Source organism: Struthio camelus, chromosome 1, assembly GCF_040807025.1.
Source record: "Struthio camelus isolate bStrCam1 chromosome 1, bStrCam1.hap1, whole genome shotgun sequence".
Taxonomy (NCBI): Eukaryota; Metazoa; Chordata; class Aves; order Struthioniformes; family Struthionidae; genus Struthio; species Struthio camelus.
Window position 1 is genome coordinate 170,460,959 of NC_090942.1, and position 23,704 is coordinate 170,484,662.

Below are 23,704 nucleotides of genomic sequence, written 5' to 3' on the forward strand. Positions count from 1 at the left end.
TGGCACAAATGGCCTGATTCTGCCCCACTCTCTGGATGGTAAGGATGAAATCTGTTAGTGGGAAGTATACATATACACTATGGATTCTTCCGGTAACTGCCCTTAGAAAGCCTACCCCGATACTGGCCCTTGGATCCTCTTGTCTCCAATTGCCTCATGCAGACACACACATGCAAACGTGTCTGTCAGTCAATCCCCAGACCCCACAGTTTCTCCAGTATCCAGCCCAGACTTATGGCTGCTTCGATAGCTGGCTCCCAAGCCTCTTATCTGACTCCCCAGATAGTCTAGCTTGATATTCATTAGTGATCACACACCAGTGTACATAGCCATATAATATGCAGGCACTGCTGCCTCTTCAGTTGCTGGCCCCTGTGACTTACGGTCCCCATTCCAGTTGCTGGCACTTAGACCTCCATATACACACATGCACACAGAATACAGAGTCCCCTCACCCAGGAAAATAGAGAGAAATGGATTTTAGTAGGAAGATAGGACAGACTGTGCTGACTAAGGCAGGGCATGGCCAGGCAAGCATTCTGACCAGCAGACTGTTTACAAGCAATCAGTCCCTTTAACCCCCTTCCCCCTACTTCCTCATTCCCAAACCACTTTGATCCCTCCCTTCCCCAGCTTTGATTCCTCCCCTGAACATCCCATAGTAAGTATTGTGCAACCCCTGAATGCTCTTCCCCTGTATCCCATAATGATCCCCACACCCGCAGGCAGGGACCCCTCAGTCTGTGAGGTGCCCCAGAGAGCCTGTCCCTGACTCATGGTGACGAGTGTTCCCCTGGCCCAGGGGGCTGATGCTCTGGGGGACTGGAGCAGGGGCTCATGTCTTTGACTGGGTTTGGGGATTCCCTCACGTGCCGTTGTGCCTCTGTGGTCCTTCATATATGTGGAGCTGAGCCTTTTATCACACTACCTAACAGTTCATGATTCTAAGGTCAAGATGAACAAAAACTCTTTGCCAAAATTAATTCAAGTTTTACAAGAAGCTGCACCTTCCTAATGCATGAAGAATGAAGGATTTGGAAGAGATAGCAGTTATTTCCTGATCAAATAACCACCCATGTCACTATTCACCTTGATAAGAACAAAAGAAGGGCCATTTTCACTTGACATTATTGACAACACTGAATTGAAGTCTTATTTACTTAAGATTTTTTTTAGGCAAATTCATATGCAGAATAGCTGACATCTTATGAATTCTCTATAAGGCATAGGGTGAAAGAGTGAAATATCTGAAAGCAGATATTGCGTCTCGTGCAGATGAGGCATTTAATAAGATTAAGAAATCGTTCAGTTTCACTGTCAGTTTGTCTATTTTAAAGCTGAGTGTATAAGGTCTGAACCGTTTCAGAAAAAAGAAAATAGCGAATTGTGGCTCATAGCATATATGCAGCAAATACTGTCTAAAACAAAGAAAAGGTATTTTCAAAAGAATATCTACTAACCACCTGTGAATCCTTTCACATTTCAATTTAGGGCTGACTATATCTATCAAAATCAACCATAAGCCTCTGGCACTAAATTTCTTGTGAAAATGTCTCAATAAATTACCATTTCTATCATGAAATATTAAAAAAGAACTTTCTGTATTTCTGAAGAACTTTAAGGTAGTGAGTGAACTGTCAGGAACCCTGCTTTCCAAGGTAAGAGCTAAAGATCTGAAAAGTCTGTTGAAAAGCGGAAAATCTGGCTGAACACACAACTGATCAATCCTAGCCCGAGAGAAGGAATTGTCTGAAATTTACCCACCATAGCAAGCTGATTAAAGGACATATAGTTATAGATACTAATAATACAGTGTCTTCCTGAACATGTCTGTGAATATCCTGATTAAATACTTTAAACATAGAATGACTGAAATCAGTGTACCATCAAATGTCAAGATTACTCCCTTTTAAAATGATGTCTGGAAGGTAGGAAATGTTTTCCTACCTAAAAGAATGTTTCTGATACAGCATGGTATATCTACATGAGGGGAATGACTGACATGTGAGAAAATTAGACAGCATTGTGCATGACCAAGAACTTAACTGTTTCACTTGTGCTGCTATTCACTGCATTTTTAGATAACCAGTGATACAGATCTGTCACATTCAAAAACTTGTTATACACAAAAGGTAACACACCTTTTATGTGGAATTAGGAATTTGTAATTAATGCAAGTTATCTAATTAATACAGAAAAGTGCCATTAACAATTCAGCTTAAGCTGTAAAAGTCTTCCTAACGTCTACTGCTTTCTCACTTCCGATATTCCTCTGGGTTGTATGATTGCCCATCTCATTCTTCCTCAGGAAGAATGAGGGCTTGGGTGGTGTTACAAAGAACTGTCAGCGTCCTGAGGTCTTCACTGGGAGGAATATGATGTTCGTGGTGAGGATTTCTCGCTCCTCTTCACTTTTAACATCCACTTGGGTTTGTTTTCATATGTTTTCTTATCGCAGTCTGCTTCCTTGTCATTGGATCCCAGCTAAAGTTCGAAAATTGCGCTATAGCTTCACACCACCTCAACTGACATAGAAAAGCTACTCGTTTTAAAGCAGTGACTGCTTTTATGATACATGGTATTCACAGACCTTAAATTAAACAGGTTAGGAAAGAGTCATTTGGTCATTTGACAACGGTTAAAACAAGCTCAAACCAAGCCAAGTCCTGAGACCCTACATCGCCAGGTCAACACAAAACCAGCGGCTATCTACTAGTAATGGCAAAATCTTATTTACTGGCCTACAGATTTCACTGTAAACAGTGAATCAATCAAGTGAAATCCAATTTCATAAGACAGGATGGTCCCAAGAAGATCCATACAGATAGACAATAAACATCAGTAATGCTTAAGAAGTTCTGTTTGCAAAAGACTCCGGTTTTGTACACGTCAGTTTGAGACTTCACTCTCCACAGTGCAGAGTCATTGAGTTGGTGATAAAGACAGTAGAACCACATGTAATGTTACTGCTCTTTCACACATTAATAGTTTCAAATCAGTGGTGGCACTCCTTTCACGAACTTCTCATGAACTTTTCACATCCATTCTAGAAAGTCTTTTGCAGGTAATATATCTTTCCTACCTATGCAGCTCCAGATAAGTGACGAAGCATCTTGGAAATAACAAAAGCTTCTGATAGACTGCACACAGTATGAGAACTTCCTCGTTCAAAGACACATGACCATGAAGAGACCAGAGAGACATACCCTTCTCAGAGGACATTGCAGATTTTCTACTTGGATCTTGTAACGGGTAGAAACAGACAGTGTCTACATGTAGAAGATCTGGGAATCAAATATCAATTCCACACAATATCAGTTCCATGTTTAACCTCTATGTGAACTACTCCTGTGGCGCTTCCACTGACATCAGCAGTTCATGCTTTGGTATAGACCTAAATGAAAGTATATGCTGGTAAATAAGAGTGTTACTGGTGTTGTTACCTTCAAAGTCAGAGTAGCAGTACAATTTACATGAATACAGACTTAATTCATGATTCTGGACTACAGAGTCTTTCAAGATCAGCAATCAAAATTTTATTTTCTGTACTGATGCTCAAATAATACACAATACTGTGCTGTATCTGTGGACCAGCTCTACTTTTCAAAAAGTTTAAATACTTAGGTATACTTACATATGCAAAACAGGATCTGTATTCAGCCCTTAGGCATGGCAGACACACAGCTTTACAAAAAAGCAGAAATAATCAAATTATGTACAGTACGGATGTAGGTTCCAGGGCTGAATACTCAAGAAGACTGTTCTGTGAGTAGCCCCTACCAGAAGAGCAAGATTAAAAATATAAATACAATCAAGAAATATCTATAAAACCAATTAAATTGTTTTGCCATGTATACTATTTGCTATTAATATTTCAGATTATTTGATAAGTGTTTCTCTGGCCATGTTCATCAATTTTTTATCCTCTAACTTATCTTACACACACACATGCAAACACACACATATATGTGCATACACACACACACACACACACACACACACACACACACACACACATATTTAAGTATGTTGAGCTATTTATACGCTTCTAAACTTCCTGAAATAGTATTTAGATATGAGCATTAGGATGGAGAGTTGCATGGAAGGAGAGTTGGAGCATTAAATTGTGCTACACTATATTCAAAACTTTTACAGAGAAAAGAATAAAAATCAGCTATAATAGGGTCATTCACATGATCACTGTTTATGTGTGTATGACTATGTGTGGGAAAAAGCATATATTTGTACTTATGCAGTTAAATGCATGCATAGTACAGTGAATATGATGTCTATTTTACTACTATAAAAGGAATGACATTAAACCTTTTACGGAAAGAGATGTTAAGGCTTTTTAAGTAAAATTGAAAACTTCACCAAGCTATTGTAGAAAGAATGTTCTGTCCTGTGGGTTCTGTGTCAAGAAGCAGGAGCAATCTCAATTGAATTTTCTCTTGCTTTTATTCCCGTTGCCTTGACATTCTGTATTAGCTACTTGTGGTATTATATATGGCCCCATGATAGATGAAGGGGCATCCTGGGATCATTATTTTATCCAAAAAAAAAAAAGGAGAACCAATTTTCTTTTTTTTTTCCCAATAAAAAGAAAACTGGTAAAGCAGTCACAGCTCTGTTCTTACTTTATGTCACTGGAACCTTTAAGGACAGATCTTTCAAAAGAAAGGAAGGAAGGAAAGGGAGGGAGGAAGGAAGGAAGGAAAGGGAGCAAGGGAAGGAGAGGAGGTGAAAGGAAGTCAGGGAGGAAAGAAGGAGAGAGAAGTAAGTTATAGTTAACTATAATAAAATTTTGCACTGTATAACTAATATTTTACACTAAGAAGGATCAGGCTAAAATACAAATGAAATTATTTCACTTTATAGAAAGAAGATAGCGATATTGCTAATCAGCTTTTTGTACACAATTCCTTCCTCTTTGTGCTAACCAGATGTTTTATTTTTAAGGGGTAAAAAATATCCACATATATTATAAAAATAAATTCTTATAAATCAAAGTTCAAAGATGACCATATGGCCTGTAATGATATCAATCAGAGTAAGTAGCTAAAAGCTAAAGCAAAAAGTTCTTTATACTAACTTTCATGAGTATACAACTTGTGAAGAAAAGGTCAGGCTTATGCAGCTATATCTACACCACATCTTATTAGTTTCATTAGGACTATCTGGCTTGCTATCTGCTATGGATTGAAAAAAAATGACAATTTTTGGTCTGTAGGGACCAGTGAATCTCAGTATAGAGTTTTTTCCAAAGACCTCTACATTCTTTGGAAATATGAATATCACCTCCAGAACTCAACCATCATATGCCTGTGGAAGTCCCTTTGTTGCGATTTCATCAGAAAAACTTCAATTAATTTAATTGAAAGATGAACAACATGGTTATGTTTACAACTTCATTGTTTTCTCAGGTACTGAATTTTTATTTGAAAATACAGTAAAGATCTAGGTTTTTTTTTTTTTTTTTAACCTGTGATACACTTTATCAGTCCAAGTACTCATCATCTTGTTGTTTTTAAACAAGTCATAGCAATCTTGGTAATTCACTGTTGATGAATCTCCAGAAATTTTTCTTTCAACTCACACTGCAATGAGTAGTACTGATGCCAGAGATTACTATCTCAAGACAGAGTCCCAAATCACTATAAAATTACCAAAGAGTGCCTGTCACAAATACTGTTGTGATCTTTTAAAATCTCCTTTATTTTCCTAAAGAACAAGTGGTACCTCTAAAATTACCAAGTTCAGAGAATGTGGTTTTTATTCCTTTGAAGGTGTTTTGATTTTGAAGGAATAACATCAGTGTAGCTCTGTGGTTCTAGTAAGCACTTTGCAATTTTTCTCCTGTGAAGACTTGCTTATTTCCCAAGCTGGCATTATTATTCCTAATAATTATTACTTGTGCTCAAATTAGTGAAAAAATTATGTACTCTAAATATAAAAATGCATTGGTTGAGCTAGTGCCAGCTCTAAACCAATAAAAATCTTGAACATTTAAGCTTAAATGTAAATGTGCTTGAGGGAATCAATTTAGTTGCCTACATATAGGTGCCTACTACAATTTAAGAAAACCTAGTGTATCATAATTGCCATTTGCTGGTTTAGGAAGGTTCAAATCTACTGCACATCCTATGCAGTGTCTGCCAGATTGAGGTAAACTTCTTGGTTCCCATTCTATCCCAATAGACAGAAGCACTTCCAGTCAGTAATTTATCCTGTCCCTAAGAGAGGTGCAACCACTTGCTCTCTAGAGATGCCAGCATCTCTCCACTGATTATACAGGTAGCCCAAACAGCTAGCATGGAATAGGTGTACAGTTCAACTCACTCTAATTTTAGGCATCAGGCATTTCACTACTCATTTAGTCACCCGATTTCCAGTCATTAGGGCTTTATTCAGTTGCCCAACTACAGGCACCTAATAACCATAACAGATGATGTCTGACAACACATGTCTCCCAGAGGTCCTGTATCATTTATTCCAGTATTTTGTGGAACTTTTGATTGACCAGGATATTTCACAGGGAACAAGGTTCCTATGTACGGACAATTGAGTTGAGTTCCTCAAATTGAGACTCTGATGATTCTTTAGAGTCTATAGAGCTATTTGGATAAATGTAAATGTGTAACTGAGTTGCCTAAAGCTATTGCTATCTTAGATGTTCTACGGGATCTGAGACATCTGCTTGGAACTGATCCATGAGACCTTCACCATTCTAGCTGGAGGCCACACAGGATATGCTAGAGCATCTTAAATGGCATTAGTCATCCATATTTAGGTAAATTACATCCTAGATGCCTGAGTTTTAGATGGCTAAAGTTAGCTGAGGTGATTCTCGCTATTACAGTTCTGTTATGTATATGCGCAGACTTGCCCTGGCCAGAGTGACTTTTATACACAAACTAAGTGCAACTGTATCCTGATGCTGAATCTCTGATAGTAAATTAAATATACCCAGGACTGTTCTCTGGCACTGAGACCATGGATTGGTCTGTACCCATTTGACTAAACTCTCTTAGTCTCCAAAACAAGGTATGAGCATGCAAATTGTCTATTTAGAATGTCCCTTAGCTCGTGATGACTGTGAAACCATGCTCAAGACTTTTCTGGGAAAATTCTAGCTGCCCTGCGTCAAAACCATCACTGGACCATTTGAACAGGTTAGCAATTCAGGCAGTTTCTGCAAGTGTTCCCTGTAGTGTTTAGTTTATTAATACAGACAACTTCCATGTCTTATTGTCCAATACTCCTAGCAAAAAAGAAACAATAACAACAAAAAAACTTCCGAAAACATACTTGTAGCCTTTTATCTCCAACTCCAGGTTTGCATGCTTTGTAGATGAAGATACTATCTTGACAGTATCATTAAAACTATCAGTTCTGGACAGTGGATAAGCACTTACCCATAATTCTCTGAATAATGTTTTTTAATGTAAAGGATTTGGGACCCTATTTATCCTTTGTATTATGCAGGAAGCTTAGGCATTTATTGGATGTGTTTCCTAAGGCTCCACCTTTTGGAAGTGACTACTCTAAAAATCACACCTCACTAGTCAAGAGTTAAATTTTCAATAACAGATTTTCAAATATATCTGTTAATGTATCACAATAACAAAAATAAAATCTACTTTCGCAACTCTAATCAGTCAACTAATTCATATTCTCAGTAATCATCTTCCATTAATTTAATATGTTATATTAAATTACAATCATTGGTCATGTTTATGCAAGACAAACTCACCATGTGTCTTGTGAAAGCATAGAAAAAATGTTCCAAAGATGATCTTTCAGTGTTTCACACCAATGCAGAAAAGAACAGATGTACTGGCTGCCATCAATTCTGCTTTGAACTATTTTTTTTTCTTACAAGTTGCCTCACCTGTAACCATTCCATTATAAACAGTAACTTCGTGGATCAGATAGATATTATGTTACTATGAAATGACAGTAGATCACTATACACTACATAATAAAAAACAAAACAAAACACTGAAATATGTAGTACTGCCAAAGATCAAGAATCCAGGAATATTAACATACATGGTTCAGCACTATAAAGAACGGAGCATAAAATAATTCAACTTTAAATATATAGACAGAAATTTCTAGATTCCAGAGCATGTAAATCCTAAAGCACACACAAATCCCATTTAAGTTTGAGAACTTCTGAAGATCTCACAGTTTCTTTCTCAAAACCACTGCTACTGTAGCTAGTAATCCCATTCATATCAACATTCCACTCAGATTAAGCAAGGATATCAAATTATGACTTATTATCAAAAAATTTTACTAGGACAATGAAATCAAGCCTTATAGGTTTTTTCACTGTAGTGCTGCTGGTATGATTAGGTTGCTTTCAATAAATGTGGATATTATTATAAATGATCATCCACATTTATAAAGTGTTGTATAATTTAGGCTTACATATGAATTGAAGTAGCTATCTTTAAGCACATATCATAGGATTTAACTCATTTAGCTTTATTTTCTTTTTTTTTACCAAATAATCACCCCAGGCTTCCTTCTAAAGTCAAAGGAGAGAAACAGTCACTTTTAGTGAATCGTTCATCCTATGTATTTTAGACATCTCTTTTATGAGGGGAGAAATGTCTGCTGCTCTCCATTGCTCTCCATTCACCATAAGAGAACCCAGGCTGACAAATTCAGATGGAGATGTCTACTTTGTGTTTTCCAATAGTCATCTACATTTGAATTGATGAATACTATCCCAGTAATCATTTTAGGATGAGTTTCTTTATGTAATGCATTGATTTTATGAACAAACATGAACGGGAAATTCCAAGAATATTACAATTTTTTTTCATTAAATATCTGGCTTATTTCTGAGTTATATTCATCTCATGGAGAAGCTACTTTTTATAGGATTTCATTCAATCTTGTCAAGTGAAATGTAGCTCATGAAAACATTTAATTTTGGATAAATACTTAAAACTGAGTTGGTTTACACAAATATTGTCATTTATATCACTTATTATCTAAACTTCTTTGAATTGTTTAATCTCTGAGAATATTACCCTTACCAGCCTTAAGAAAAATATTTGTGGATCAATAAAATATAGGTATTGTGGAAAATAATATATTAAATCATGCCATTTACTGATTTGTGCGAATAACCACAAGGGCAAAATCAGTGATATAGAATCAAGCAAAATAGTACCCAGTCAGGGAAAGTAAACAAATAAACAAACAAACAGATATCTAATAACTCTAAAACATATTAATAGAGACATCACTGAATGGTAGATCCAGAGGCTAAAGCTCTTTCCGAATCAGAAGTATTATCCTGAGTTTGGAATGCATTACATTATGAAGCAGCATAGCACGACATTTTGCTACAGTTTGAGAGGATTAGTTAGTAGATTAAGCACGTTTTCTCTCTTGACTCTAAATGCAAACTTAATTCCATCTAATGATGGTCAAGGGCAGCTTCCTGACTAGTTTTACATGTTCTCCTTTCTTTGACTGAATTGTTTCACTGTTGTTCATAACTCAAATATCCTCAGATATGGGTATCTGTACTGCACTAAAACAAAAACTACTAGAAATTACATTGTTTTAAACAACAAACTACAGCAGAAAGATTCTATAGAATTGCTGGATAATAACACCAGGTTAGTAGAATATTCTATAATATAATTCTATAATAATTCTATAATAATTCTATAAAAAACCAGACAGCAAAATTCTTTATAAAGAACACATTCCAGATTTAAAATTTGCCATTGCTTTCTAAAAGATGTATAATTTCACAAAGAAATTATATTTTAAATCTAATAAGTAAGAACCAAATTTCTAGTGGAGCGCAGGGAAGCAGCCAATTAGTTCATACTATTTGATTCAATAGAGAGGAAAAGTAACTCTTGAAATAATTTTCTTAAAAATGGTTTAGGGGAAAAAAATAGGGCAAAAAAAAATTAACCACTGATTTCTGCAGTACAGAAATTACTTTTGCTGGGTAGATTACCATTCCCTATCATAATCTGCAATTGGCCACACCACAGAAATGACAAGTGTCATTAGGGATTTTTGGGTAGTTTGACTAAATGCTGAACTATCTATGACGGAAGATAGCTAACTTCAGAATTTTTAAGTCTTCCCCTTAAAATGATTCTATCAAGTCTACTTCAAACTCTCTCCTCTCTGCATTTTTCTAAGATTTAATTCTGACAGTTCTTCCATATACACGACAAATTCAAAATTTTGTTTTTACTTCCATGTCCTAATGTAATTTTTATTTCATCTTTTTTTTGGAAGTAAGGAGGAAGTATCTTTTACCTAGTACATCATCTTGTTAATGGCATTCCTTACCTGAGAGCTATCTTGCACAACTATTCTTGGATGTGCTTTCCTATTTCCAGTTCAAAGAGCATATTTCTGTTCATAGGAAAGATATGGGAGAGATGGTAACCATGACACTTTACAGAATGCCCCCTCAATCTGGACAACTGGGGAACTAGGACACTAGGGTTCACCATGGCACACCCTAACAGGTAGTCTAGTTTTTTACCTTTCCTTAGCTTAGTTGATCTAGCAACTTCTGTGGTGCCAATGTCTTTAACTGCTCAGTAATTTTCTGTCATTACAGATAGAAAGTCTTCCTCTCTTTTTTGGTCCATCTCCTCTTAAAAGTGATCCTAATCAAATGATTCTAAACAAATAGTCCTTCTTCCAGAGTGTTACTGAATGTTATTCCTTATAATTAGTTTGTCTTACTACTACTAAAATTCATAAAATAATAAAAGATGATGGACCTAATGTTACCAAAGGCACACATTTGATAGGGTCCTCTCTAGTTCTGCCAGTACAATATATTTATCAAGCATTACATTCATTAAAACAGAAAGAAATACATGCACAATTTCTCTGCCTTTCTGATTATTTTGTAGTATGTCACAGGACATATTCTTCATTCATTCAGCTGGTATCAGCAGGAAATCTAAGCACATTAACAAGTCATTAAAGATACTGCAGTAACTTGGAGCAGGTGCACCATTAAAATCAATAATTGAAATTATTTATGGACCCCTGGATAGGAAGGTGTGGATAATTTTAATAATACTGTCATATTTGATAATCTAAATATGTATAATACCTAGCACTAATTGTCTAAGAAAGGTGTTAAAAGGTTGCTGTTTATTTGAGACACTTTCAAAACTTCAGAGCTCTTCTTTTCAAAGTGAAGATGCTTGGATTTGTACTTAGACCCATGGTTATGCCTACACTGCAAAATAAGTTTGAACACTCACCCCCTAATCATTTGATTTACTTACATGTTAATTTGCTTCCCGATTTCTTGGCTCCCCAGCAAATAACTCTCTTCAGATAAAGCCTGAGTACATTTGTGGGGACATAAGGAGTTCGAAGGCTGCCCTCAAAGCGCGAGGAAAATAAACCAGATGCAACAGCCTTCATACACCTCAGTCCTCCAACACTACTCTAAGCAGGCTTTACTCTTTAAAATCCTTCCCCATGATTACAGCACATGCCATGGCACTGTGGAGCACGACCACTGAATTTTGAACTAAAAAAAATCATCACTCTGGTGGGCTGCCACATAGCCCTCCTATTTCATTTTGCATAATTGGAGCTGAAAAACACACTCAGACAAAATGGCAATGTGTTCTGCCAGCGGGGTACCGCTTGGCACCATGGGGAGACCCAAAACCAAGTACTGTGTTGTTTCGAGCTAGCCGGCATGTTCTAACAAGAGCCAGCCCTTAGCAGAGGGGAAGGGAGCCAGATGGCCTCACTTAGCCTCGGAGCCACATAGCCCATTAAATATAGCATTGCCATTACTGGTTACAGGACACAGGGTTTGCACTAACTGGGCTGAGGCTTGTCAGGCTCTGTCTGAATTCATCTTGGCCTGCCTGGAGCTTTGCTTTAGCTTGTTTAGCTGTAACAGCAATTTTCGAATGACCAAGTGATTATTGCCTAATTTGTTTCACTTTGCTTAGCTTTGTATAAACACACGGCATAACCACTTTTTTTTTTTTTTACATAGCTAACAGTAGCAAGAAGCTAATCTGTGTAGAAAGAAATATTTACTGGTAACATAAAGATGCAGTGTAGAGGAAAATACACCTCATATGACAAGTGGGTAGCTTGAAAGCGGGGCCCAGGATGCAGCATAGAGTAGAAGTATGGGATGAAAATAGAGGGAGTACAGGATTATTGTGGAGACCCCAGACTATGAACAACTCACCAACAGTCAGTTACAGAAACACACACTTGAGACCTGGAGGAAACTGGCTTTAGGGTAACAAGAAGAATAAACATTCAGCATATGTAAAACAAAACACATAGTAACACTATGTTACACAGTTGTAACATGGAGTTGCAGAGCAGTGAACAAAGAGCAAGGGGCAAATGCGTCGGAGAAAATACACAGGAATAGTCCCAAGGGAACCCCAGAGTGAGAAGGAAGAAACCATTAACATCTATATTCGCTTCCTAGCAAAGCGGAAGAGGAAACTCCACCATCAACATCCTACCCCTCCTGGTAAAGGACTTTGATCACTGATGCCTCACCATAACCCCCTCCTGCAGACCTGAGCCACACTTCAATTGTATTAAAACTGAATTCTTTGCTTTATGTATAAGGTGTGCTGCCTTTCACCTATAACAAAGTTTTGAGTGCAACAGTCTAACAGCGAGTAGCAACTCCGTGGCCCTCTCTCACTTACTTGTGTGGACATTGCCATTATGGCTCAGAGTATTCAAAAGCTATAGTCCTCTTAATTTTTCAGTCCAAAAAAATTACAATGAGTATGTGTAAAGATTTTTCTAAAATCATCAAATTTTCATATTAACTTAAGTTCTTTGAAGAGGTAATGTCCTATTATGTAATCTCTCTCAGCTTTATATGTTACTAATAAACCACAATTAAAATTGCTCTAAATATTTTGATGAAACATTTTTTTTTTCCCACAAGAAAACATTTTGCTAAATTAAACCATTTCATAAGAAGATAACATTTTTTATGATTATTTGACATATGAATATTACCATAATGTTGACTCTTACAACAGTAACATTTGTTTACACTTCCTGTGGGGGGGGAAAAAAAATTATTAAGGTTTATTAAGATTTAATCTGAGTCTAACATACTTTAGATTTAGATTTAATTTAATATTTAATATCACCAACTTAATGCTTTACATTGAAATGTTCTGATATTAAAAACTATTGAAACACAGGAAAGGTAAATGTTTTGACATTTCCTGATCCATTCCTACTGTGATGTAGTTGGATGCAGAAACGTATATATTTTTTCATTTCAGTTCAAGAAACTTTAGAATGTCAGAATTTGCCAGTGAATGAAAGTAGAGTTGATCAGTTCTATTATTAAGTAAGCTATATATAACCTATAACAAAGTTACAGATTATATATTGTACATTGTACATAGTGTGTGAGAACACATGTATTACTGTATCTGTATTTTTATGCTCTTAGATTTGTTATATTTTCATAGAAAATTCAAGTGAAGTTGCTTTTATTAAGCACCTTTTTATGTAGTTGCTATGGTGAATCAGAAATCCATGAGTATAACGTGTCTGTAGAGTCAATGAAGATTCCTTAATGGTATGATTCAGAGTAGGAATGCAGCTGAAATGTTTTGATTCATTCCCTGTTTCCTCAATGCAGTGAAATGCAATATTTCAGTAACCTTACTATATATTCATGCATAAACTATGACAGAATTAGCTACAGGACTATGGAAGAAATGAAAAAAAATTGGCACATAAGCATCATATTGCTCTGTAAATTACTATGCATGATTTATCTTTAAATATTTTAGGGTTTTTGAACACATAAAGAAATTTATTTACTTTTATCACATAATAGATAAGAAATGCAGTAAAAATTTAAATAGATAACCCTGCTATTTAGCATAGAATATCCTAACTGTAGAGATATACCTATGATATTCATGTAAAATGGGAATTTTCCAGCTTAGCCTCTCTGATTTACTGTGAATAATTCTAATTTGCTCTATGTTTAGTAACAGCATTTTTAATAAGTACTGCCCTTCATAAATTCCCCTGCCATAAAACAAAGCTGTACAAGTTAAAGATAATCACAGGATATTTTTAGCAGGAAGAATAGATTTTTATGGATTGTTCTGAAATACCAAAGTGGTAGGATGTACTATTTTATCCAAGTAACCCAAACAATTCCGCACAAGGGATCAAGATGGCATTTTGTTACTTATGCTAGCCTTTTCTTTCTGAAAACACATCCTTCTGCGAGTAAAGGTCACATTCAAAAGAATTCCACCATAGAAGATCATTGGTTTCAGAAAAGTGTGATGGCATTTTTTCTTATCTTCATCATGAAGGAAACGAGATTGTAGCTGTGGAAGTACTATTTGTTCAAAGTCTTCTATATTTACAAGTAAATATTTGGTAATAAATTGGCTAAAAACTGGCAATAACAGTCTTCTGATGTGATGGACCTTATGTAAGACATCTGTTACCTGACATAGAGTCCGTTAAACAATACTGTGACAGGTCATAGGCTGGCAGCAGATATACTACAGAAAATACTAGTAGCAGTTCTGGATAATAGAAAATTCCATTCTAAAATAATTTACTGCCTATTTTGCAAACATTCCACCTGTAGAAGCTCAGGGTTACTCAAATCTGCTGATGTTTGTATCATTAGAGTGCCAGCAGCTGAGCCTTTCCTCTTCATCTACAAAGTGCTTTCCAGGACCATTTCAAATCAGCAGAGTCTCCAGCACGGCCTGTTATGGCCAGCTGTAGATTGGAGGCTATTGCTTTGCACTGATACCAGATTACAACTATTTTCTGAATGAAGATTAGATGGCAGAAATATACTGTGGATTTACCGAGAAACAGAGAAATTAGAATATACTAATATACACAATGAATCCAGTAGGTTTAACACCAAAGGTGTACTAGACACAGCAAACATGCAAGTTGGCAGGTGTGTCCCACACTCTATGCTTCATGTTGCAAATGGCATGAACTCTGTTTGAAACTCTTGAGCTTTGAAACTGATTCAGCCATGCATTTTGTCAACGACTTACATCCATGATTTTAGGGACCGGCCTTGTCAGAACAAGATACATTTTAAATAAATTTATATAGACATTAATATCAGTGAAATGTCCAAATGTAAATGGGATTTTCAGATTTTTTTATATGTCCTACATTTTTTGCATTTATTTAGATTCATATGGTCTATCGTGCTCTGAGAGGAAAAATAGTATTTCTCATCTTCATTACCAAAAACTCTTACCCTTCTGTTGGGACAATTTCAACAAATTTTAACAACCTAAGCTATTCTTCTGCTGTCATCAAAAGAGGAAAAAAAAAAAAAAAGAGAAAGAAAGAGAGAGAGAGGAAGAGAGGAAGAGAGAGAAAGAAAGAGAGAGCAAGAGAGAAAGAGAGGGCACATACATGCTGGAGTGAATGATTTATTACACCTGTCATAGATGCCTATATTAAGAGTTTGATTTGACATTACACTATTCAGACCATTTCAGTTTCATGTTTGTAAAATAAGTATAAAAGGACTTATTAGTTTCAAAGGGTGCATTAAATATAAATCACCCATGTTTTCTGCCTGATCAGATACTGCATACATGGCAAACATATTTAGAAATAACTATTGTAGTTTATTTTGAAGACAACTTCCACATGTTTCTTTATTTCCTCTTACTATGTTAGCTATGAACAGGAACTATTAAATTTTAGATCTGCTTTATTAGGAAAGATGTTTTTCTCTTTCTTGCTTCCTTTTTTCTAATGATAATTGATTTTGCATTTATCTGAATTAAAGCTAACTAGCATTCTATCATCATACTACCTAGTGTCTTAACATATTTAAGTCACTCAGGATTTTTTAAGGAATTTTTTTAGTTTATAACTAAGATTACATTATAATCAAATGAGCATATTTGAGTTCCATTTCCTCTTCAGTCATTAAAACGTATTACCTGACCCTTGGTCACCAGTTCTCAGTCTCTGATGAACCCCATTATTCCACCTTATAGACCTGAGGTACAGTCTTTCATTGTGAATACTTTCCAGCTTATTAACCAGTTTAAAAATTCACAGCAAGCTTAGACTTTTATCTTTTAGGTATCCTCTAATTTTTATAGGCTTGTATGCACCACACTATCATAAGATATATATTTTTAAAGTAAATTATATCAATTGGGGTGACATAAATCTAATGTTTAAGAACTTTTCAAAAGGCCTCTAACAGGTTAAAAAAGCATAATTTTCACTTGCATGAATTTGTGCCTACAACATGTGATTCTGAGTCAAATGTTTAATAATCTCACCTTAATTTCATTCTCATATCAATTTCATACAAGCATGGAGGTGGAGCACCCAGGTCTAATTCCCCAGATATCCTGTGGCTCATAATTTCGCAACTATTTCCTTCTTTTAAGGAGTTGAAGTGAAAAGCAGAATGCTTACCTAAGAACCTGCATGATGTGCAAACTCACATTGGTTTTCTGGAGTGAGGAGAAGTCGGTGGAGAGGGCAGAAATCCACAAACCTGTTGCCAGTTTAGGTTGTCATTTCCTATATAGGCCAGCAGAGATTTAATGCCATTTTAAGGTATTTGTTTCATGATCATAAGAATAGAAAAGCTTGGCATTAATGTCAAGATGAGCTAGTATTATGGCTCAGTAAGTGGAATAGTCAGCAGGGAGAAGCTGTGCTGTAGGAACTGAGATGCATCACCTCCAGTCCTCAAAAGCCCTTGTTAGTCTGGATCAAAGTTAAATATCGTAGCTTCAAATTAAGAGAGTGGGTTCTAACAGAATGCCCCTTTTTTTTTTTTTTTTGGTCAGGATAGACACTATTTGCCCTTTCATTCCCAAATGCATGTGGACTAACACCATATGAAGCTAATGGTTTATGGCACTCTGTCTCTTTAGGCATGTCATAGCTCCTTTTTAAGAGATTCCACTTTAGAAACATGAACATGACTTGCCAGACTTCCAATCTCATTTATTCTTTTAGCCAGGAGGGCCAGAAAATAGGAATCGGCATGTTATCTCTGTGACAGAGAATTGTACAAAAAATGCATAGCTTTGCATACGGTAAGCAAATTGTACTTATCTTGGTGAAAGTTTATCATCACAGACAGTTTCATTGTCCACCACCTACACCACTAAGAGGGACAGAGAGAGGTGCCTCACCCTGAGGCCAAGTGGAATTGTCTGCCCCAGGTCCGCAGTATTCAGTAATGGTCCTCTCCAGACCACTACTGGCAATTTGCATACACACCACTTGGCCCTGAATCTCCTGTGGGCCTCATGTCATGCTCCACACACACAATTGCTATCTTCTTACGTCCTTGTTTTTCTGGTTTAATGTGCCTCAAATAATGTGGAGGCTATGCTGTCTCCCAGGATGCTACTGTTTTTATAACATGGAACTGAAAGCATATGTTGCATACTCAGGTGTGTTCCAGGAGAGCATGAATCATGTTTGAGTGTTAAAAATTTTCTCGAACGGTGGAAGAAAACAATATTCTGGGAGTACTCACTCCTGGGAATTGCTTTTGAGATTAAATACAGGCATCCAAAACATACCCAGGGCTTGAATTAAGAAGTAAGTGGTGTGGCTAAGCAGAAGTTGTGTACATGAGGTGATTCTCTGGTTCTCCTTTACTTAGTAGTGTGGACATAATGTGTGATATTATGCTAGTCAAAGAAAGAAATTTTACCACCACAGCTGTGGTCTGAACTACTGAAACACAGTCTCATTGACATTGCCTCCTAAATTCCTAGCATTATTGTACTCTGTTGAGCTTATCAGTTGCTTCCGATTAAATATCATGAAAGCCTACAGTGACTAACTCACATGTAAGCACCAGCAGTTAGGGTGCAGTTCCATTTATATTGACCTAGCGTAACTGCTGAGTTTTACCTTCTCCTTCTCCCTAATTTCTAGCTGTCTGGTCCTGGCACCTTTGGCAACACCATACTCTTACATTAAATTAGGTGATATGAGCTATTTCCTTTAGTCAGCTACACCTCACTCCCACCAACTGCAGTGGGATAAGGAACAGGTCTATAATGAGTGTTTCAAGCCTTACCAAAGTTGTCAGCTAAGTTTTATATGGGAGAAAAGAAGAACTGGTATTTAGCCTGTGCAAGACTGCACTATATTGAGAGTTAAAAGAAGGCTTTGCTTGTTCTGTTTAATTAAATTTTATCAGAATTAAGTTGTAGAAAAAAAAACCCACCTTATTTTCATCGCTTCTTTCGAGATGCTGGACTCAGGGCCTTTAAAATATACTGTTCTTATATTTATCTTTCTGAATCTGAGTCTTTTCATCTCAGAAAAATACAAGCTACATTTATAAACAAGTCAGTGATGTTAGAGAATATTCCTTTGCTTACCTAAGAAGTTCTATGGTAATCTAACCTTTGGTCCATTCTTTTCAAATTTACTCACTAAATTAAATTAGCTATCAAATTATTATTCTCTGATATTTAATATGCCCTAAGTAACTCATGACTTTTTTTTTTAGTCCAGAACTCATGCCTATAAGTTATACCTATACAAACACACAAAATTATTATACAGTCAAAATATTACAGGAATTTCCTGAAAATAGCTTTAGCTAAGGTGTCGGCCAACCAACTCCTTCAGATTTAAAAGGTCACACATTCAATAGAGAGAGCTCAAATAAAATCAAGGTTTGCTTACCAGTCACGTTCATAAAAGACATGAAATGTTTTGAGTCCTTCAGCTAGTAACTTCAGCCCCAAGATAAAATGACCTTAGGGCAGATCTGGTATAGTAACTTTCAAAGAAGCTCTTGATTCTTGCTTCTCTAAGAAACTGTATAGAACGTTTTAACCCATATGTATTGCTTAGAAATCCCAAGGTAGGTATTTAAAATGGATTAAAGCTACAAACTGAATTTTATATATAAATATATATAAAATGTTATGTACTTTTCACGTATTCTGCTTGTTTGTGTTTTAAATACAAAAGCCTAACACAGTCACCAGCCAGTGATGAACATGTGAACTAATTTCTTATAGTCCCCTATCATCAATTTTCAGTTTAGCTTCAGCCCATCTGCATTTTAAATCTCTGGTCTGGGACAGTACTGTAACCTTTAACTGTTTATTGAAAAGAACAGTTACATCTTCTGAAATAATTTATAAAGGGGAAAATTGCTTCAAAGACTCAGCCTACAGTTAATATTCGGGATTCTGATTCCATCAGGCATGATTCTTGGAGAAATGCCATTCAGGATTTAATTTGCTTTAAAGAGTAAAGGCGTAGGGCCAAATCATGTACTGAGGGCCAATTCATGCACATCCAGGCCTCCTAAATATCCATTCAGTTGCATCTACTCTCCCACTTCCTGGAATAGTTTAATCTTTTTTGTAAGCAAAATGATGAAAGAGGTGCTGTGGCAGAAAGAAATAGAAATGAGGGCCAGGATGAACAAGGTTTGGAATAGGAAGGAAACCACATCTAAACAACATCATGCAGGCAATTGCCAAGAAATACTGAAATAGATTCAACCAATGTCAGAAAGAGCAGAGTTCAGAATGCATCTATAATTTAAATTTAAATATATAATATTTACTATATAATCTTTAGTCCACTATCAATGTCTACTGTAGGGCTCTGAGTATACTTAGTGACTCTTTAAGGAAAAGTGCTCCACATATGTTAGCCTTTCAGGACATGAGACAGCTCTAACATAACATAAGTGAAATGAAAACATAGGTAAACTAACACAAATTCCTTCTGAGATATTACCTTGTCTCAGATTTTCCTATCTCCTTACAGATTAAAGGGGGAATTATAAAGCTAGGCAAACATTAGCTATTGACATAGAACGGTATTACAGCCAGGGAAGTAAACCTCTACGTAAAATACTGAAGTTCCTGATCTTGCAGAAAGCAAACATCCTCTCTCCCGTTGTTTGACGCCTCCACCCCAGAAACAGCTCCTCCTGTTAGACTAGAGGAAATTCTAACATATGCAGGCTGGAACAGCTTGTTTCTACTAATGAGGTTCAGCTTGTTTTCTTTACAGCCTGGACAGCAGAGGAGCTCCAAATATGGGATATTTCCCTCGCTTCTGTTTACACATGAACTTAGCTCTATGCAAAATACATGGGCAGTCATTGACTTCAGTGGCGATATACAAATTTTCAGGTACACAATGCTCCTTAGTATACCTTCTCTCCCTCTGATATCAGTTCCAAATACTCCTCTCAAACTGTTCCACCCAAATAAATGAATCCAATCTCAAGATGTTTCTAGTTTCCAGTTTCCTTTAATTTTATTACATCTCATTTTGTTGGGAAGGGAGAAACTAGTTAATTTTTAAAGATTTGCTAAGGAAAGGCATAAAATTTTAAACATTATTCAAATAACAGGCACTAACAATTATTAGAAAATGGCCCTCATGGCCATTTCTATAAAGGTTTTTGGGTGCCTAACTTGTGTTTAGGAGATTTACGTCCAGTTGAAATTAGTAGCAATTTAGGAAATAGGTGTCTACCATATTTCAAGCTAAAACACTCCAGACAATATTTAGGTGCTTAACTACTAAATTGGATTGACTTCTCAGGTCTGCTGTGTGGAATCTATTTCCTCCAGAAAATAGTCTGGTTGCTGTGTAAATGACTGCTGGGCAAACCAACTTCATCCAGGTAAGTGCACCTAAATACAAGCTAAAATGCTGTTTTCAAATTGACCGTCATGCATCCATAATAGAGGTGTAATGGAGGTCATTTGTCTTTATTGTTTCCATGTGGATATGCATCTGCTCACTTAAGAATGACCTTCATTTACTATTTTTTGATAAAAAATAGATTGCTCCAGAGAAACAAGATACACTCTGCATGTATGTATAAATGGGTAGCTAGGAAAAAAAAAAAAACAAAAAAACCCCCAAAACCTAATGAAAGAGAAGGTGGGAGAAGGAAGAACAGTTATGAGACAGCTGGTTGGAAATTACAATATCCAGAGGAAGTCAAGGAAACTTAAGAAACTGGGATTCAGAGGAATGAGAGATATGTAGGAATTGTAAATGATTGGGGGGAAGAAATAATATAGAGACGGAATCTAAAATTTTTATCTATATTGACTTTCAGGTTTTGTTTCTGTCATTACCAATTTAAAAACTTGAAATTATTTTCCTATTTGACATTGTACTTAGCAGAATCTGTTTACTTTAATGTGTACTGAGAACGCTGATAAGCAATATTTCAGCGCTGTAGACTCCATATTTGATTCTTTTTGAGTTCTTCATAAATCATATTTAAAGAGCGTGTTTTATTTTCATTACTCCTGCATTAGAGTAAGTTTTTTATCTTTGTGGACTATCAATATTCTTTCTTATTGAAATAACTCTAGATAGGAAACATACTAAATCACAGATTTTTCCTTTGCTAAATTTGTAATTGTTTTCACCCTTAAGGAAACTGAAAATTTCATCCCTATTGCGTCCTACCACATCTATCAACATAATCAGTGATATGTGCTGTAATGATGTGTTGGTATTGGAAAAATGAGAACAATGACCTTTGTGCTAATTACTTTATATGAAGAACCCAACGAAATGGAAAGTATAAGACTTAATGGTACCTTAGATTACACATTTTAATCAAAACAGTGAAGGTAATACATAATGCTAATTATACCACAGAAATGAATTCAAACAGATATATTGTAACATATTTGTAAGATTAAGAACACTTCTCTTCAGAGATTTCTAATATCATGATTCTTAATTATCTAATTAGTAACAAAGTATTTCTGATTTTTTAAAATTTATTGGGAAATGTTGTCAGGCTGAACACTATTTTCTTTTTTTTTAGTGGAAAAATGTATGAAATACAATTGTTACTCTAACATCAGCAATGTATCTGTATCAGCTTATACAACAAAACGTCAGGACAATATGTTAAAGCTTATGCTTGCCAGGAAAATGCAATGAATATACAACCTTTCTGTCAACTCTAGCACCTCAGAGGGCGCTAAGAGGAAGGTTCAGGTAGTAGCAATATCCTTCTGGACATATTTTGAGGTTATGCATATGCTAACTAAAAATGTTCATGCCCCTGTCTGTTCTCATTCATCCAGAACACTAAGGTGTGAGAAGATAAAGCAAAACGACTTTAGCTCATGAATTTTGTAGTTCTTACCCCAGTGAATCATGGACTCTGAGTCATTTGTGGTATAACAAGAGAGTGACATACTAATGTAGGGCCATTTCAAAAAAAAAAAAAAAAACACATTATCATGCATGTACTATCGTATTCTTTGAAATAAATGAAGATGTTTAAGTGCTACTGAGTGAGAAAGAGTCTTGTAAGGTTAAGAGAGAAAAATGGGTAAGGAAGCTTATGAAGAACATAAATTATTACTATATATGTGACTTACTGGTACATTTATTACACTAAAAGTGCAGTAGATGATTTTCATCAGGAACCAGGGCAGTCTAGGAAAGAAAGTTTCTCTGCATCTCCTGGGAACTTCAGGATGAAATTCTGCTACTCATCTAAATGGCATAAATTTATTCTCCATCATATATTACCATATACCTAGCTTTAGAAATCATAAACATTTTAGAAGCATACTAAAGCCTTTGAAATTTATCATATTGTGCTGGAGACAGCTTTTTTTTTTTTTTTTTTTCTAAATACAATTCCTGCAAAATACAACCCAATCTTACTCTCACTTCTAGAGCCCAGTATTCCTTCACAATCTTCTCTTAACTTCCACATTGTACGGAGTTCACTGCTTTCCTCCCTGCTCTTCAGCTCTCCTATGACTGATTTCAGTATGGCTGCTCATGCATGGGAAGGATCAAATCTCTCTTCACTGATAAAGTATTGATCTTTCTATCAACATTCAGCTCAAAATGAACTTCAGAAAAAGTTTCTTCTTCGAAGATTTCCCTCATCTTCCTTCAGTGGCCTCGGAAAATAAAGAGCGCTCTCCATCCATTTCCGCAGAGAAGCTGAATGAGACGATAGAAAGGGGGTTTAGTTGGCTGGAAGGATAAAAAAGGTTTGATTTTTGCAAGGCACTTCTGTTAAAATATTTCTGACACTCTTTATAGATCTTCTATATCACAGCCGTTACATCAAAATCTTGTTATAGGCAAACAGGAACAAACTAGATTCACCGAGCCAAGAACTTACTGGTAGAGCAATTAACATTTTGTGCAACAGCCCAGATTACCTAATTAATATAGAAGAGTCTTACTAGCAACACAGTTTGAACTGTTCCTACAGCAAATACATCTGTAGCACCTGTGGCTTTTCTAGGGCTCGCCTTCCCAACGTGCCGCCGGGTCCCAAGGCCAACCCCCCCGCCCCGTTCGGCAGAGGGAGGGTGCGTGTGTGCTGGGGGGTTACCAGGGCCCCTTAGCGCTGTGCGCTCCTCCTCACGAGAGGCGCCATGTTCACGGTGGCGGTTTCAGTCAGGGCGTCGCGGCGGCTCCCTGGGGCCGGTATCGGCAGGGGCTCCCTATGGCGGTAAGGCCGGGTCTCACAAGCCGGGACCCGTCCCAACCGCCTCGTGAGGCAGCAGGGCAAGCCAGGGGCAGCCCCAGCCCGGGGCATGGGGCAAGTCCCAAGCCACCAGAGCGGGCGGCCGGCAGCGGCGCTGCCAAAGGAGCGGCAGCTCCC